Source organism: Dama dama, chromosome 30 (assembly GCF_033118175.1).
Source record: "Dama dama isolate Ldn47 chromosome 30, ASM3311817v1, whole genome shotgun sequence".
Classification (NCBI taxonomy): Eukaryota; Metazoa; Chordata; class Mammalia; order Artiodactyla; family Cervidae; genus Dama; species Dama dama.
This window is the reverse complement of record NC_083710.1, coordinates 34,871,711-34,887,583: the sequence shown is the minus strand read 5'-3', so window position 1 is coordinate 34,887,583 and position 15,873 is coordinate 34,871,711. Positions and strand designations below refer to the sequence as shown.

The window sequence follows — 15,873 nt, the reverse complement described above, 5'->3', positions numbered from 1 at the left end:
AATTTCTTCAACTGGGGTAGAATAGTTTTCCATTTGAAAGCAAGTAAGAGGGATCCTAGTCATAAGCATGGGTGTCTAAGGGAGGAGTAGACACCCACGATTTCTGGCTCCCGTCTGTCTCTCTCCTGTCGCATTACATCAGACTGCTCACACTTCTGATGTGACTTCCAGCAAGGATGGCTGACTGAGGCACGGCTTTTCAACGCCACCTACCATCTGCCCTGAGAACTGCATTAGCATCTCAGACGTCCCGGTCTGCAATCCATAATGGATTCGACTCTCCCAATCGAAGGAAGAGATGTATTGGAATAAAAAGAAAGAATAAAATGGAAGAGGAAGTGAACAGTCAAAGATTCTGGGGAATAAGCCTGAAAAATCAGGCGGCAAGGAAAACCTGTCTCTATCTCAATTTTGCTATTTCCAAAAGGGAACCTTTACTTATAAAAGGTTACAATCAAACTCAAATAGGGATGAGTGATGTTTCCAGTGTAGTAAGATCTAGTAATTACTCTTAGGTTGAATTAAAAGCAGTCATTTGATAATGCACCCATTGAAGGATGAAAGCATCCTTCTTTTAATAGTGCTATCCCAGTGTGTTCCCTGTCTGAAAGTTATCACAAGGCATTTTTGAACACAGTAACAAGTTAAAAGAAAGACAAAACATGCCTCCCTAAAGTGTTGAGACTCTTCTTTTTTCACTTGAGTGGTAATTTTTTTTTCATACTTTCACCAGTTTCAGGAAAGGGTGGGTTAGAGTCAGGGGCTTCCTGAAACTTTTCAGAACAAAAATTCTAATTCAGTGTGTTCAGAGGGGCCCCGTGAGAATCGTGTTTTGGAACATACCGACCCCATGTGGTATTATCTTTGCCAACTTTGCAGTTTCGTGTGCGATTTATTTTTAATCTTTAACAAAGCATGCCTGTGTTTATCTTAACTAACGAAAAAAGTGTAATCATTTAAAACAAAACTTTTAAAAATAATTAAATATACAATGAATGCTGAAACATAAAAGTCAGACAGAATGTTACCTTAACAAGAAAGAGCTTTCTAAAGATCAAAGGATTGCTGTTTGTTTTATTTGCTTAAGTAACCAGTACTTTCACTTTAAGGGATTCGGTGGCTATTTGAAGGAGGCTAGGAGGTATCCACTGCCCAACCCCCACCAAGATAAAGGCCTCCCACCCCTCACATTGAGAGCTGGGAACTTTACTTATTGACACTAAAAATACATTCTTCGTGTTTAGAATAGAATGCTGAGATTTGATTGAAGACAGTACATGAATCAAGCGAATGGCATTTGGGGGGGGGGCATGTCTTTCAATCTTATTTAGAAGTTTTGGGGAAAGACCATCTTTTGAGCTTTCCTTTTGTGTGTGTGTGTGGCCATATGTCATCATTGCAGCACTGAGGAGGTACTGCATAGGCTTCTATGACCATCATGGAATGCAGTGCTTCCGAGTGCAATGCACCTCTTATATTGCCGATTTTAATGTTAGGTTCAATAAAAGAGGGAAGAAATGGGCTTTAGAGCATGAATGTCTTTTTTTCCTCTAAGTACCTTCAGATTTGGGTTTTAAGTCAGTGATACTAGCTAAGTCATTTGTGGACTGACAAGTGAGAACAGGATGAGATGGAAATACATTCAGTTCACTTGGTGGTGGCCTGTAAGAGGTGGGTTTGTGTAATGGTGGTCCCTCCTTCTATGAGGCCACTGTAATCAGCCAAAGCAACCTTAGATGGTGCAATATCTGGTTGTTCCCAGTCTGCTATCAGGTGAGCCCTACTAAATGCTCCATATATACCACTCAAAGAGAAATGATAGTTCTTTTCATTTGTCTCCTGTGTTCCCTCCAAACAGCTTTAAAATCTTTGCTACTTTTTATGAAAACTTTCAACCAATACTTATTTTGCATGTGACTAGATCGTGATTTCTGGGGTTTTTTAAGGGCACTGTGGCTGAATTTTCTACCCAGGAAGTATAGCAAAATGCTGAGCTTGAGCTCTAGAACCTGATTCTGTCACTGACTTATGACAGTCAGTGCAGTGAAGGTTTCTGAGTCTTAATTTGCTCATTTGCAAAATGGCAATTATTAATAATGTTTAATTCAAAAGGTTTAAACACAGGTAGAGGTCTCAACACATGGTCCGGCATTATGTGGGAACTGTTTTAAGGAAGGATATGTATCCAAGATCCTAAATCAATTACCAGAAGCCAAATCAATTACCAGAAGGTTGAGGGAATCTCACATCATCTTTTTTTATTTTTGCTTTTTGGCCATGCCATTCAGTCAACCAGGGATCAAACCCACACCTGTTGCAGTGGAACAAGAGTCTTAACCACTGGATCGCCAGGGAAGTTCCCCACACCACCCCTCTCTTTTCACCTTGGTTCCTTTCTGCTACCATCTCACTGAATGATCTGGAAGTTCTTCTCAGTAGGATGTTCCTCAGCAGGCAGTCCACAGGCACACGCTGTGAGGGTGGAAGGAAGAAGGTCCTGAAGCAAAGACAGTGAACCTGACAAATGCAGACAGGACAGAATATTCATGCTGAAGGTTTTTTTGTTGGTGGTGGTTCAGTCATTCTTCAGAACCCTACACGGGACTGAACTTAATTGCAGTGTGCAATAACTATCCCAGGACTCCAGGAAATCTTACAGAAAACAAATCCTCTCACGGTTGGGAGAAGCATAATGCAAATATTCCAAACATTAGATACTCCCCCAATCATGGTTTAGGAATGCACTGAATCAGCAAATTACTTTGTTTTGCTTAGTTTACTTTAATGGGCGGCAGTATGGCAGAATGGTGAAGTGAGGAAGCGCGGTTGTTACAGTTTTAAAAATTATTTCATGGTATTGTTACCAATAATTGCTTGATTGCTGGTTGACACCTAATAACTACAAACCCATCAGAACTGGAAAGGTAGACTGTATGTATGAGAGGTAATAAAAGCAAGTTTTAAAAGTACTGAAGACAGGGCAGGGGGCTAGTACTTTTAAAAGGGAGGAAATAAGACTCATTATTTGGGGTAGGCTAATTGTTATGTCAGGTTTCCAAGAGTTATTTTGGTTTGCAGAAAGACTTGAGCTTGGATCCTATCAAATAAAGGCTTCTCTTAAAGTTTGCAAATGACTGAATAAGTGATTTTCTAAACCCTTCATTTTATCCACAGCATGACGAACATGAATATCTGGACTGAGTCCACAGTGCTTTTCCTAATGTTGATCCCGCAGCTCCTTTTCAATTCTGGATTCAGAGAAGTTCTAGCCTAAGTGTGGCTGACTCAATGAAGTTAGATGGCTCTGTGGGCCCTGCCGTATCTCTATTGGAATGTTTTTTATAGTCACAACCTCAGCTGCAAAATTACTGATGAGTAGACACTTATAGCCCCAATCCCGTAACTCTACCACAAAAATAGAATTTCAGACTCTTTCAATACGAACATTATCTAGAGAAAACTATATCTAGGTCTTCCCTGATAAGTTACATGAATCAGTGCTTTGTTTCTATAAACTAAAGTTAGAAACTCAAGAGTGACTCACTTTTCTTTTTTGCATGCATCTAAGTGAACAAGGAAGTCACACTGCTTCTGGTGTTGCTTTCTTTACCACGAAAAAAAAAAAAACTTGCTCCTTCTCGAGCATCCTTTTTAGGTCAGCAATTTTGAAGTGCAGGACTTATTGGTGTCCAAGCGGAAAGGGCTGATGCTCTGATTTATCACGACTCCCTCCAAGTGGAGTTCTTCCATGGCTGGAGAAAGGAAAACATTTGTTGTACTTATACTGAATGTGCTTCCTGTGTAAAATAACCTTTAACTCTGTGGAGATCCCCCATTTTAAGGATTGGGATATAGTAGAAATAGAAGGAAATCCAAATGCCCCAGTAGCATCCACTCTCCTCCCCGGTAGGTCAGGCTGCAACCATCTGAGGGACAGAAATGGTTGCTTGGGAAGCATTCAAGGCTTCTCTTTCTCCTATTTTAAGATATGACCATTTTGATTGTTTAAAAATGTGTGTGACATTCTGACCCATTAAGGAGACTGGGCTATGTCAATCAGGGGAATGAGGTGGGTAGACTGGGGAATTCTGGCATTCACACATTTGTCGTAGGGATGGGAGGGACTCTTGTCAACTGGAGAACCAGCTCTCAAACCCAAGCCAGACTGCAGCTGCCTGCATCTCCCTATCTTCATGATACAAATATGACTGAATCTACTCAGTCTACCTCAGTACTGGCTCAGGGTGACTGCCCTGAGCACTGAAACGATTCTTCCTACACAGAACCTGAAATGGGATTCCCTACACTGAATGAGGTGAAAACCTGGGATCAATCAACTAAAGAAACAAGCTTTTCAAGCATATTTGAGTTTTTGCAGTGAAGTTGTTATTTAGTTGCTGAGTTGTGTCTGACTCTTTGCAACCCCATGAACTATAGCTCACCAGGCTCCTCTGTCCATGGAAATTCCCAGGCAAGAATACTGGAGTGGATTGTCATTTCATTCTCCAGAGGATCTCCCCAGACCAGAGATGGAACCTGCATCTCCTGCAATGGCAGGGAGATTCTTTACCACTGAGCCACCAGGGAAGCCCTTTGTAGTACAGTAGCCCAGCTCTTTACGAGCTGTGAGAAAATGTCTATGTGATAGGGAAGAGAGGTTAAGCACACACTTTCTGAGCTTCCCCAGATTGTAGGCTCTGTGTGTCCTCGTGCAGCACAAGATCACGTCCCGTCCCAGAAAGCCACACCTGAATAATGCAGTTGCCATTCTTAGAATGCATCTAGCAGTGGATTAACAGGAGCGCTTTCCACAGGTCAATCAATGGCATCTTTGCTTCTGGCTGGCTTGCAGATTGCTCCTTCTTAAGACATGTCTTCTTTTTAAAAGACAGCTGAGCTTGTTGGAAGACAGAAGAGTAAAGAGAATGAGCTGTTTTGATCTATCATTCCCTATCTCACTCTCTCCTTCCTCTTCTTTCCCACTTACACTTGCAACTCCTTCAGGCCAGACTTTCTGATTACCTTGATTTTCATTTCTTTTTCCTCCTCCTTCCTAAAAATGAATGATATATCTCAAACATAATGACTCAAGCAGCATGTATGTCTCATGTGTTTGACTGCATTTCTGGTTCCTAAGAATTAGGAACCAGAGTTCAGTTCAGTTTAGTTGCTCAGTCGTGTCTGACTCTTTGAAACCTTATGGACAGCAGCACACTAGGCTTCCCTTGTGGTACTTGTCCAGCTAAGTCTGACAACCTATGGTGTAGTAGAAGAAACACTGTCTGGTACTTTTAGTAGGTATTTGATATTAGTTTGTCTTTTTAAAAATTGATCTGCAGGTCAGCTACAGGTTTTGATTAAAAAGAAAATACTTAAATCAAATTTATCAATATTTTCAAAGACAGATTTCTTCACATACATGATTCAATATGACCAGTAGTTGTTTGAAATGTTACTGAGCACTTACTCTGTTACAGTGCTTGTTGCACTTTACAGAGAAATAAAGGATCATGTTTTGATTAAGATTAATTTTGGATGCAATTGAATACCTGACTAAAGAATAAGCATTGCTATACATTGCTATACATTAAGCAAAAAGGCAATTATTTTCTTCCTATACAAGAAGCCTGGTGGTGGTGGTGATTTAGTGACCAACTCGTGTCTGACTCTTGCAACCCCATGGACTGTAGCCTGCCAGGCTCTTCTGTCCAGGGTATTTCCCAGGCAAGAATACTGTAGTGGGTTGACACTTCCTTCTCCAAGCATGAAGCCTAGAAGTAGGCAATTCAGTGCTCAGTGAGGTTATTAAGGGCTTGGATTCTTTCTCTTCTACTTTTCCATTCTTCCGTTTGTAATCTCATGATTTCAAGATGATTCTCACAGGTCCAGATCTCATAACTGTGTTCAAATGAGGTGGTGGCTGAGGGATGAAGGACAGGTCAGGGTAAATGTGACTTTTTTAAAAGAGTGTCATCCCTGTTTGAGCAAACTCCAGGAGACAGTGAAGGACAGGGAAACCCGGCATGCTGCAGTCCATGAGGCTACAAAGAGTTGGACATGACTTAGTGACTGAACAATGACAACAACAACCCCTGTTTTATCACAGAAATATGCCCAACAAATTCAAGGCATGATAAATAAAAAGGCACATTCATATCAAGGTACTTTGTGGTCAAAAGATAAAGAAAAAATCTTAAAAGCAGAGGAGAAATAGATTATTTACAGAAGAAAAACAGACTTTGGGCACACTTATCAAAAGCAACATGGATTTCAGAAAGCACTGGAATAGTACCTTCAAAATGCAGAGAGAAAGTAATTGACAACCGAATTTTCTATAACCAACAATCTTTCAAGAATGATGGTGGAAAAAAAACATTTTCAGACAGACTACAAAATGAGTGTTAACTATCACTCAGAGAAACTTCTACAGGATATACTTTAGGATGAAGAAAACTCATAGCAGAAAGAAGGTGAGAGATCCCAAACAATGAAGAAAATGATGAATACATGGATAAAGCTATAAAATTACTGTGTTAAATAACAATGATGCCTTAATTATAGGGTTTGGAAATAATACAGAATCAAAATGCTAGTAGAAAAAAAAATGGCATATAAGTAGGAAGGAGGTAATAGGAATAAGGCATTCAAAGGTCTGTACTTTGTTCAAGAGGGTAAAACACTGACTAACTGAAGACATTAAATTACACATTTGATTAGTTACACACCTTACTAAATTACACATACACACTATGTACATTAAAATTCTAGGACATCCCACAAAATATTAAAAAAAGGTAATAAGTGCTGAACTAATAAAGTGAAAAAACAGAGTTAAGAGAAAAAATTTAAAAATGAAGCTTAATGTGTTCCTAAAGTAAGATGAAAGCTCCCAAAAGATGGTGAATGAGATTTACAGGCGAAAAAGCTGAAAAAGATGAGAGGCACATGTGCAAACAAGTGCAACAATGTGCTACAGCTGCAGTGAAACAAGTATGCGTATGTTATGGGGCACAAAGGATCCCTTCTGCCTGAAGCAGGGAGAATGGAGCGGTGGAGCAAGTCAGGCAAGACTTCACAGAGGAGGTGACACTGACCTGAGATGGTGCAACAAAGCATGTCGGAAAGAGGGGAAAGCAAGGATAAAAGTGCAGGGGCATGAAAGCAATGACATTTTCAGAGAATTCCAAGTAATTTAAAATGACTGAAGTAAAGGATTTAAGAATGAGGTTAGCAGTCAGATCACAGAAGGCCTGTTTGCCATTGGACAGAGTCTGGAACTAATCCTGGAGGCCAGGAAGGAGGAGCAAGTGAAGTGCTTTGAGGAGCGAAGTCACAGATTTGAATTTTAGGGCACAAAACGTCTTTGACAGCAGCAGAGAAGATGGTCTGGAATAAGCCAAGTTCTTCTTGTGGCTCAGGCAACGGGTAATTATTTGTTAACTACGATACCCTATTTGAGAAATAATACTTTCCTTTCTCACTGACATAAAGACATCTTAAGTAGAATGATAAACAAACAAGGTCTTTTTTCCCCTCTAAACTCTATTGTGTAAACTTAGTTGTACACTCTAATAAATGGAGTGAGGTTGAATAGCCTTTGGCATCAATCCCAGAGACTAAAACAGTGAGAAAACAACAAAACATGGAACATAATATCTATCCATAAATCCAATTGTATGGTTAGGTCTATGGCTCATTTTAAGAGTTATGATTTCCCTGGCAAAGTACCAAAAAAACGTACCTTCAAAAATTACTCAGAACAGCCAACTTGGCATCCAACCACACTGACAGAATGAAAAATATTGAGTAAAGAGCCTACGTGTAATTCCCCATTCTTGAAGAAGTAAAGGAAGGGTGTTTTCTAAGGCTTCAGAATGACATATTTTATTAAATAATAACATGGTCATGAAAAAAGCCAAGAGGAAACTTCCCAGCTCACGTAGAAAATGGAGTCACTCTATTTTCTTTAAAACGATACATATTCTGTCTTATAAGAGAATGTCTCAGAGCCAACGTGTTCACAGTGGTTAACTCTGTTCTTCATTCCCTTGTTTTCGCTTTTTTTTTTTTTTTTTTTGCTTTATATTGTTTTCTAATTTTCTACAATAAGCATGCATTGCTTCTAGAAGGAAAGAGAATGAAACCAATCATACAATCAGAGTGACTTAGGCTGTCTTTTTCAGCTTTTAGATTCCAAATAAGATTAATATAAACTGCTTCTGAGATAATCTACTAGTGTGCTTTGAATATATGCAAATTTTCTCTCAAATTTTTGTCCTCAGGGGATAAATTTTCCAATTTTCAAAAATATTAAAACTTCCCCTCTCAGTTATTCATAACAGTGCAGGGGAACACTGGCACCACTACCCAAAAATAGCATCTAAACAGAAAACATTAGGCATACGGGCATAATATATCAGGTTTTGTACGGCACTGCACAATGTTGGCAGATGTATCTTCTGAATTAGAATTTTTAGTTACTATTAAAATGATTCTATGCTCCTACATGCAGACTGGCAAATGAAGGGTAAAAGAAACGGGTCTAAAATTTAGAATTCTTTGCATATAGCCTATCAGCTGTACGCTCCACAGGCAAATGAATGGACTCTCCATGCTGAAAATAGAAACCATTTCCTAAAAATACAGACCCAGGGCTTCCCAGATGGCTCAGAGGTAAAGAATCTGCCTGCAATGCAGGAGACACGGGTTCGATTCCTGGCTCAGAAGATCCGCTGGAGGAGGGCATGGCAACCCACTCCAGTATTCTTGCCTGGCAAGCTGCATGGACAGAGGAGGCTGGTGGGCTACAGTCCATGGGGTCACAGAGTCAGACATGACTAACTGAGCACACATACACCCAAGGTAAAAATTCAAAAAGTAAAGGGGAACTTCCTTGGTGGTCCAGTGGTTGGGACTTGTGTCTCTGATGCAGAGGGCACAGGTTTGATCCCTGGTTAGGGAGCTAAGATCCCACATGCCTCACAACACAGCCCCCCAAAAAACAAACCACACATACCTGAGACAGGGCTGTAAAAGCAAGGAAAGTAGAATGCTAACCTCAGTTGTGCCTGATGCAGTGCAGACATAAAAGAAAACACCTGGATTCCAAAGAGTCCACTCTAGTATTATCAAAACCCCGCTTTTCATAAGCAGAGGACACTCTTTAAAGTAGCCTTGGACAGCAAGGAGATCCAACCAGTCCATCCTAAAGGAGATCAGTCCTGGGTGTTCACTGGTAGGACTGATGCTGAAGCTGAAACTCCTATACTTTGACCACATGATGTGAAGAGCTGACTCATCTGAAAACACTCTGATGCTGGGAAAGATTGAGGGCAGGAGGAGAACGGGATGACAGAGAATGAGATGGTTGGATGGCATCACCGACTCAATGGACATGGGTTTGGGTGGACTCTGGGAGTTGGTGATGGACAGGGAGGCTTGGCATGCTGCGGTTCATGGGGTCGCAAAGAGTCAGACACGACTGAGTGACTGAACTGAACTGAAAACACAGCAAAATATTTCAGAAGAAATAAGAAACACCCATCTCTGAGGGTTAAAGAGAAGGGTCTGTCAAATAAACTTGATGTAACATATTCCTTCATTTCTTAACACTTATGAACGGACTTGCAAAGAAAGATGTGTAAATAAGATTTATCTTAAATTAAGCACACTGAACTTTTCCCAACACTCAGAATTCAGACAGTTTAAAGAGGAGCTGGAGGTACTCTTTATATCTGGAGGTTATTTTTCTGGTCCTCTGAAACATAGTAACTTTCTTCTTTAGTTGAAATTTGTACCACCCTTGCCAACTGCAGGGGAGCAATTTCTGAAATTTATACTTAATACAACAGCTCTAAGTTTACCTTAGATGTTTACCAAGAGAAACATCTAATGTTTACCAAGGATCATTTCATGCAAAGATGGACACAATAAAGGACAGAAATGGTATGGACCTAACAGAAGCAGAAGATATGAAGAGGTGGCAAGAATACACAGAAGAACTATATAAAAAAGATCTTCACAACCCAGATAATCATGATGGTGTGATCACTCACCTAGAGCCAGCCATCCTGGAATTCGAAGTCAAGGGAGCCTTAGGAAGCATCACCATGTACAAAGCTAGTGGAGGTGATGAATTCCAGTTGAGCTATTTCAAATCCTGAAAGATGATGCTGTGAAAGTGCTGCACTCAATATGCCAGCAAATTTGGAAAACACAGCAGTGGCCACAGGACTGGAAAAGGGCAGTTTTCATTCCAATCCCAAAGAAAGGCATGCCAGAGAATGCTCAAACTTCCGCACAATTGCACTCATCTCACACGCTAGCAAAGTAATGCTCAAAATTCTCCAAGCCAGGTTTCAACAGTACGTGAACTGTGAACTTCCAGATGTTCAAGCTGGATTTAGAAAAGGCAGAGGAAACAGCGATCAAACTGCCAACATCCATTGGATCATCGAAAGAGCAAGAGAGTTCCAGAAAAACTACTTCTGCTTCATTGACTATGCCAAAGCCTTTGACTGTATGGACCACAATGAACTCTGGAAAATTCTTAAAGAGATGGGAATGTGGCAATACCAGACCACCTGACCTGCCTCCTGAGAAATGTGCATGCATGTCAGGAAGCAACAGTTAGAACTGGACATGAAACAACAGACTCGTTCCAAATCGGGAAAGGAGTACGTCAAGGCTGTCACTCTGCCTATTTAACTTATATGTAGAGTACATCATAAGAAACACTGGGCTGGATGAAGCAAAGCTGGAATCAAGATTGCCGGGAGAAATATCAATAACCTCAGATATGCAGATGACACCACCCTTATGGCAGAAAGCGAAGAACTAAAGAGTCTCTTGATGAAAGTTAAAGAGGAGAGTGAAAAAGCTGGCTTAAAACTCAACATTCAGAAAACTAAGATCATAGCATCTGGTCCCATCACTTTGTGGCAAATAGGTGGGGAAACAATGGAAACAGTGACAGACTATTTTGGGGGGCTCCAAAATCACTGCAGATGGTGACTGCAGCCATGAAATTTAAAGAGGCTTGCTCCTTGGAAGCAAAGTTATGACCAACCTAGACAGCATATTAAAAAGCAGACACATTACTTTGCCAATAAAGGTCCATCTAGTCAAATCTATGGTTTTTTCGGTAGTCATGTACGGATGTGAGAGCTGGACAATAAAGAAAGCTGAGTGCCAAAGAATTGATGCTTTTGAACTGTGGTGCTGGAGAAGACCCTTAAGAATCCCTTGGAATGCAGGGAGATCCAACCAGTCCATCCTATTCATCAGGACTGATGCTGAAGCTGAAACTCCAATACTTTGGCCACCTGATGCGAAGAGCTGACTCATCTGAAAAGACCCTGATGCTGGGAAAGATTGAGGGCAGGAGGGGAAGGGGATGACAGAGGATAAGATAGTTGGATGGCATCATCGACTCAATGGACATGAGTTTGAGTAAACTTCGGGAGATGGTGGACAGGGAGGCCTGGTGTGCTGCGGTCCATGGGGTCCCAAAGAGTCGGACACAACTGAGCAACTGAGCTGAAATTTTACCTACCTTGAAGAGAATATGTTTTATTAACTTTTTCCATGAATTGCTTTCCCTCCTTTCTCTCTCAGACAATGAAGAGCTCACTCTTCTACCTTAAATGCTAAAGGAAAACATCACCACGCCACCAAGCCTTGCACCAGCCCCTCTCCAAATCCCCCCATTCTGATTTCAAAGCTCAAAAGAAGTGTCTAGAGAGGCTGGGGGTGGGGGTGGGGGTGGGGGTCGGGGGGTAGAGAAAGGCTAAGCAGGCCCGGCCAGAATTTGCAGCTGGCAGCGATGAGAAGGCTGGGCACAACACACACATACACACACACACTGTGGCTCCTGATGTCAGAATTGTAGAGACTGTGGTAGGATGGCAGTTTTTGTTGAGTCCAGTCCTGAGGGAAGGGGCATACTTGGAACCAGAAAAGGATTTAGGGTCTTGGCTTATAGTGCTGAGCTTTCAGGTTGGGCTCCAGGTATAGAAGGGTGCTTCTGGAAACTTCTCCAAACCTACTTCCAGCCTACTTCCCAGCCATATTAGTCAGTCTTACCTCTTAGGCACAAGTATCCATTTATCCATTCCTCCCCTCCACTTTTCATTTAATAAACATTAGTGGGTGCTTTCTACAATTTCTACAAATTATTCTATTTCAGATAGAATAATTTGTAAGACATGGCCCCTGATTGTAGGAGTCTGTGGGAAACAGTCTGAATGCTAGAGATTATGGTAAAATGTGTATAGGCTGCATGAGGGCAGAAAGGAGAGAAACTGACATCTCTACTCAGGTACTCCTCTGCTGTTGTGGCCCTGAGAACATGCAACCAAACTTCCCTGGTCCGCTGCAACCAAGACTTCCTGGTACCTTCTACTCTGTTGCAAGTTATCTGCACATCTTAGCGCTGACTGAAACCTAGCTTTATCACAAATGATGCCACTGTCCTCAAAAGCTGGTCCAGTGGTGTCTGTTCTTTCTTCCACTTTCCCTGACTCACACAGAGCAAGAAAATACCACTGCTTCTTAGTATGGACAGCTACCACTCCATCATTAACTATCAACTTGACTCCTCTTCTCTGAAATGCATGCATCTACTTGACTCTACCCTTCCTCTTCTTTTGGACGGATGAGGATTTGGCCAAAGCCATGGGGATTTTTCAACTCGATGTGCTTCACATCTCCTAATAACCAACCTCTGCTCTTGCCTGGCTGTGCTCATTCACCTGCTTTTCATCCAGGTTTTATTACTGGCCTACAGTCCAAATCGGAGTTTTCTTCTATGTTCAATAACGTACATTCAACAAATATTTCTGCCAGAGAGGCTAAAAGTTAAGGAAGACAACAAAAAATAAAGTAAAAGAAAATACTTTTTCTCATACACAGCATATAACAAGACTGACTTCTTATATAAAAAGTGGATATAGTACGATCTACTTCATAGAGTAATTGAGGATGAACTGAAGGGGCATGTCAAGAACTAAGAATAGGGCCTGACACATAACAGATGTTAACTATTATTACTGTAGCCTCCAAACTCTATAATGTACACAAAGCTTAAGCAACCATATCAAACCATTCTAGAATCAAATTTAATGTATCTGTTTAACTTACTTTAGCATAACCAACACTGTCTTGTATTAGTTGATGCTGTAACAAACTTTTTAAAAAGGATATAAATATGGGTATGTTCACTGCTCAAAATAAGGTGATTTTCTCCTTGACTGCCTTCACATTGGTCATCAAAGGCCTATTTTCAAGACTTCATGACTTTTTAAAGCCATTTGAAAACCACATTCTAACCTCTATTTTGAACCACTTTCAACCTCTCAGCACTTTCTTCCCCTTCAGATTCTAAGATAGCAATTTGAGTTTTCTTCTGTCTCTCTGACCATTTCTTTTTCATCTCCATGGCAGGCTCCCACTCCTCTGGCTGTCTGTAAAGTCTACTGTTTCTTAAGTTCATCATCTTTCACTGCTGCTTCTCAAAGTCTTTCTAATATGTTGTGCCACCTTCATTGGTATCTTTATCATCTCTGTCTTGGACTACTGCAACGCTCTAAATGGTATTCTGGTTCCTCCTGAATCCATATATCCCTTATGTTGCCACCAGAATAATTCTTTTTTAAATGTAAAGTGTTTATGACAAGACCGGCATTATCTCCTCTTTCCTACAAGACATCCCAGACCTCAGCACTTTGTACAGGGGCTCTTCATTTCAGTTCCAGTCAGTCCCTCCAGTCTCATCTCATCTTGCTCCACCTACTCACCCAGGACTCCAGCCACATGGACACAGTCTTCGAACGTGACTGCTTGCAAATCCCTGTCTTTCCACGTTTCCTCCTCAAGTCCCCTCTCTCCTTGTTCCCAACCATTCCCTGATCAAGCTCCTTTCTCTATTAAGCATTTACACATTTCATTTTAATATGTTTACATGTCTATGGCCCTGAGAAAACAAAAGTAGCTCAAGTACAGGGAAATGGCTTTTTCTCCTATTCAGCCCCAGAATGTAGAACCAAGCTAATGCTCAACGAATATTTTATGACTGAATCATGAGCAATCAACAAACATTAAAAAAAATTAATTTTTTAAGATTCAGTTTTAGAATGGGTGTAAGTACAACTGAACCACTTTACTGTACACTTGAAACAAAACAGTGTAAACCAACTATGACCAATACAAAATAAAAATTAAATTAAAAAATAGAGATGTAGTTTTCAATTTTATCCTTAGAACTGAGAGAAAGGAAAAAGATGCAAATGAAACACTCAAACACTCAAGCTCCAATCTCTGGATAAAGACGGACATTCTGAAGAGCCAGAAGAAACACATAACAACAGCAATGCACAATTCTCGAAATCTGGATTATCACAGCCATTCAAGTTGTGGGATCACAACAGTGGATATGTATAACACATACAACCTTATCACCTCCCTCCTTAAAATCCTTCCATGCCTTTTTAAAGATAAAGCTTCATTTTTAATCTGGCACACCAGGGCTCCATAATAAATCTGCCTCCATTTAAGACTCATCTCACACATGTCCAGTCAGCTAAGTCGTGTCTGACTCTTTGCAATCCCATGGACTGTAGCCCACCAGGCTCCTCTGTCCCTGGGGTTCTCCAAGCAAGAATACTGGAGTGGGTTTCCACTTCCTCCTTCAGGGGATCTTCCAGACCCAGGGATCAAACCCAAGTCTCCTGTGTTGCAGGTGGATTCTTCACCACTGAGCCACTTGGGAAGCCCCTCATCTCACACTACTCACTACCTTACTCTGAACTAGCAATACAGGCTTTCTCTCCCACTTGAGTTTTTGCACCAAATCTGCCAGCAATTCTCCCCTACCTAATTCACTCTCACATCTTGGCTGTCAGCCCAAGGATTCCTTAAGTTATTTCCACTACATAGTGACAAAACCCAAGTCTGTTTTTCCCGCATCATATTCGGAAGGCAACACACTATAGTGTGTGACTGTAACCATAATGGATTAGGTGTCTTTCGGTATATCTATTTAAACTCTTTTATCTTGTTTTCAGCACCTGTACAACTGAGGTAATTGCGGTACCCACTTCACCTACACTTTCAGCACTTTGAATTGTCACTATATAATAAGAGTCCTCGTGAAGTGAAAGCAGCTCAGTCTTGTCCCATTCTTTGCGACCACATGGACTGTAGCCCGCTAGGCTCCTCTGTTCATGGAATTCTCCAGGCCAGAATACTTGAGTGAGTTACCATGCCTCCCCCAGGGGATCTTCCCAACCCAGGATCCAACCCAGGTGTCCTGCACTGCAGGCGGATTCTTTACCAGCTGAGCCACAACGGAAGCCCAAGAACGCTGGAGTGGGTAGCCTATCTCTTCTCCAGCGGATCTTCCCGACCCAGAAATCGAACCCGGGTCTCCTGCATTGCAGGCGAATTTTTAAAAGCTGCGCTACCAGGGAAGCCCTAATAAGAGCCCTCAATTATACTTAACTTAGCTGTCACCCTGGCCACCGCCAAGAGCTCCTCTACTGCTATAGCACAGGACCCACAGGAGCCTGTTCATTTCTCTATTTTTAGCCTCGGCCCAAAGTTCTAAACACAGGACGCCGTCGATACGTCATTTAAATATAAAAAAAAAAGCAAAAGAAACTGGGAAAACCCTTGGGTTCCACGTTTGCTGCAGGCTAGCCACTCACCCCACCTGGGCCTTGCTTATCCTTATGAAAAAAAATGTCACCTTTACCTCAGAAATTTTATACTGACGGGGCGACGCACCTGGCAAAGCACATTGCCCCTCCCCCGGCGGTCGGGGTTGCTGACGAAGAGACTAAAGGCCCGAGGCCCCCCTTCCCGCCCTCCGCCAGC

General features: G+C 41.5%; 1 long non-coding RNA gene across 3 annotated transcripts; it reads right to left on the bottom strand.

Moving 5' to 3' along the window:
* Positions 1 to 2,248: 2,248 nt before the first annotated feature.
* LOC133049727 (uncharacterized) lies at positions 2,249 to 15,852 on the bottom strand. 3 transcript variants are annotated; one of them, XR_009691435.1, is made up of 4 exons: positions 15,752 to 15,852; positions 4,749 to 4,892; positions 3,545 to 3,752; positions 2,249 to 2,517 (listed from the first exon to the last, which is right to left on the bottom strand). It is a non-coding gene; the product is annotated as an uncharacterized LOC133049727 (long non-coding RNA). The 3 variants fall into 3 exon arrangements; XR_009691434.1 differs by lacking the exon at positions 15,752 to 15,852 and adding an exon at positions 12,723 to 12,836 and having other exon boundaries at positions 4,749 to 4,897; XR_009691436.1 differs by lacking the exon at positions 15,752 to 15,852 and adding an exon at positions 12,753 to 12,831.
* Positions 15,853 to 15,873: the final 21 nt, after the last annotated feature.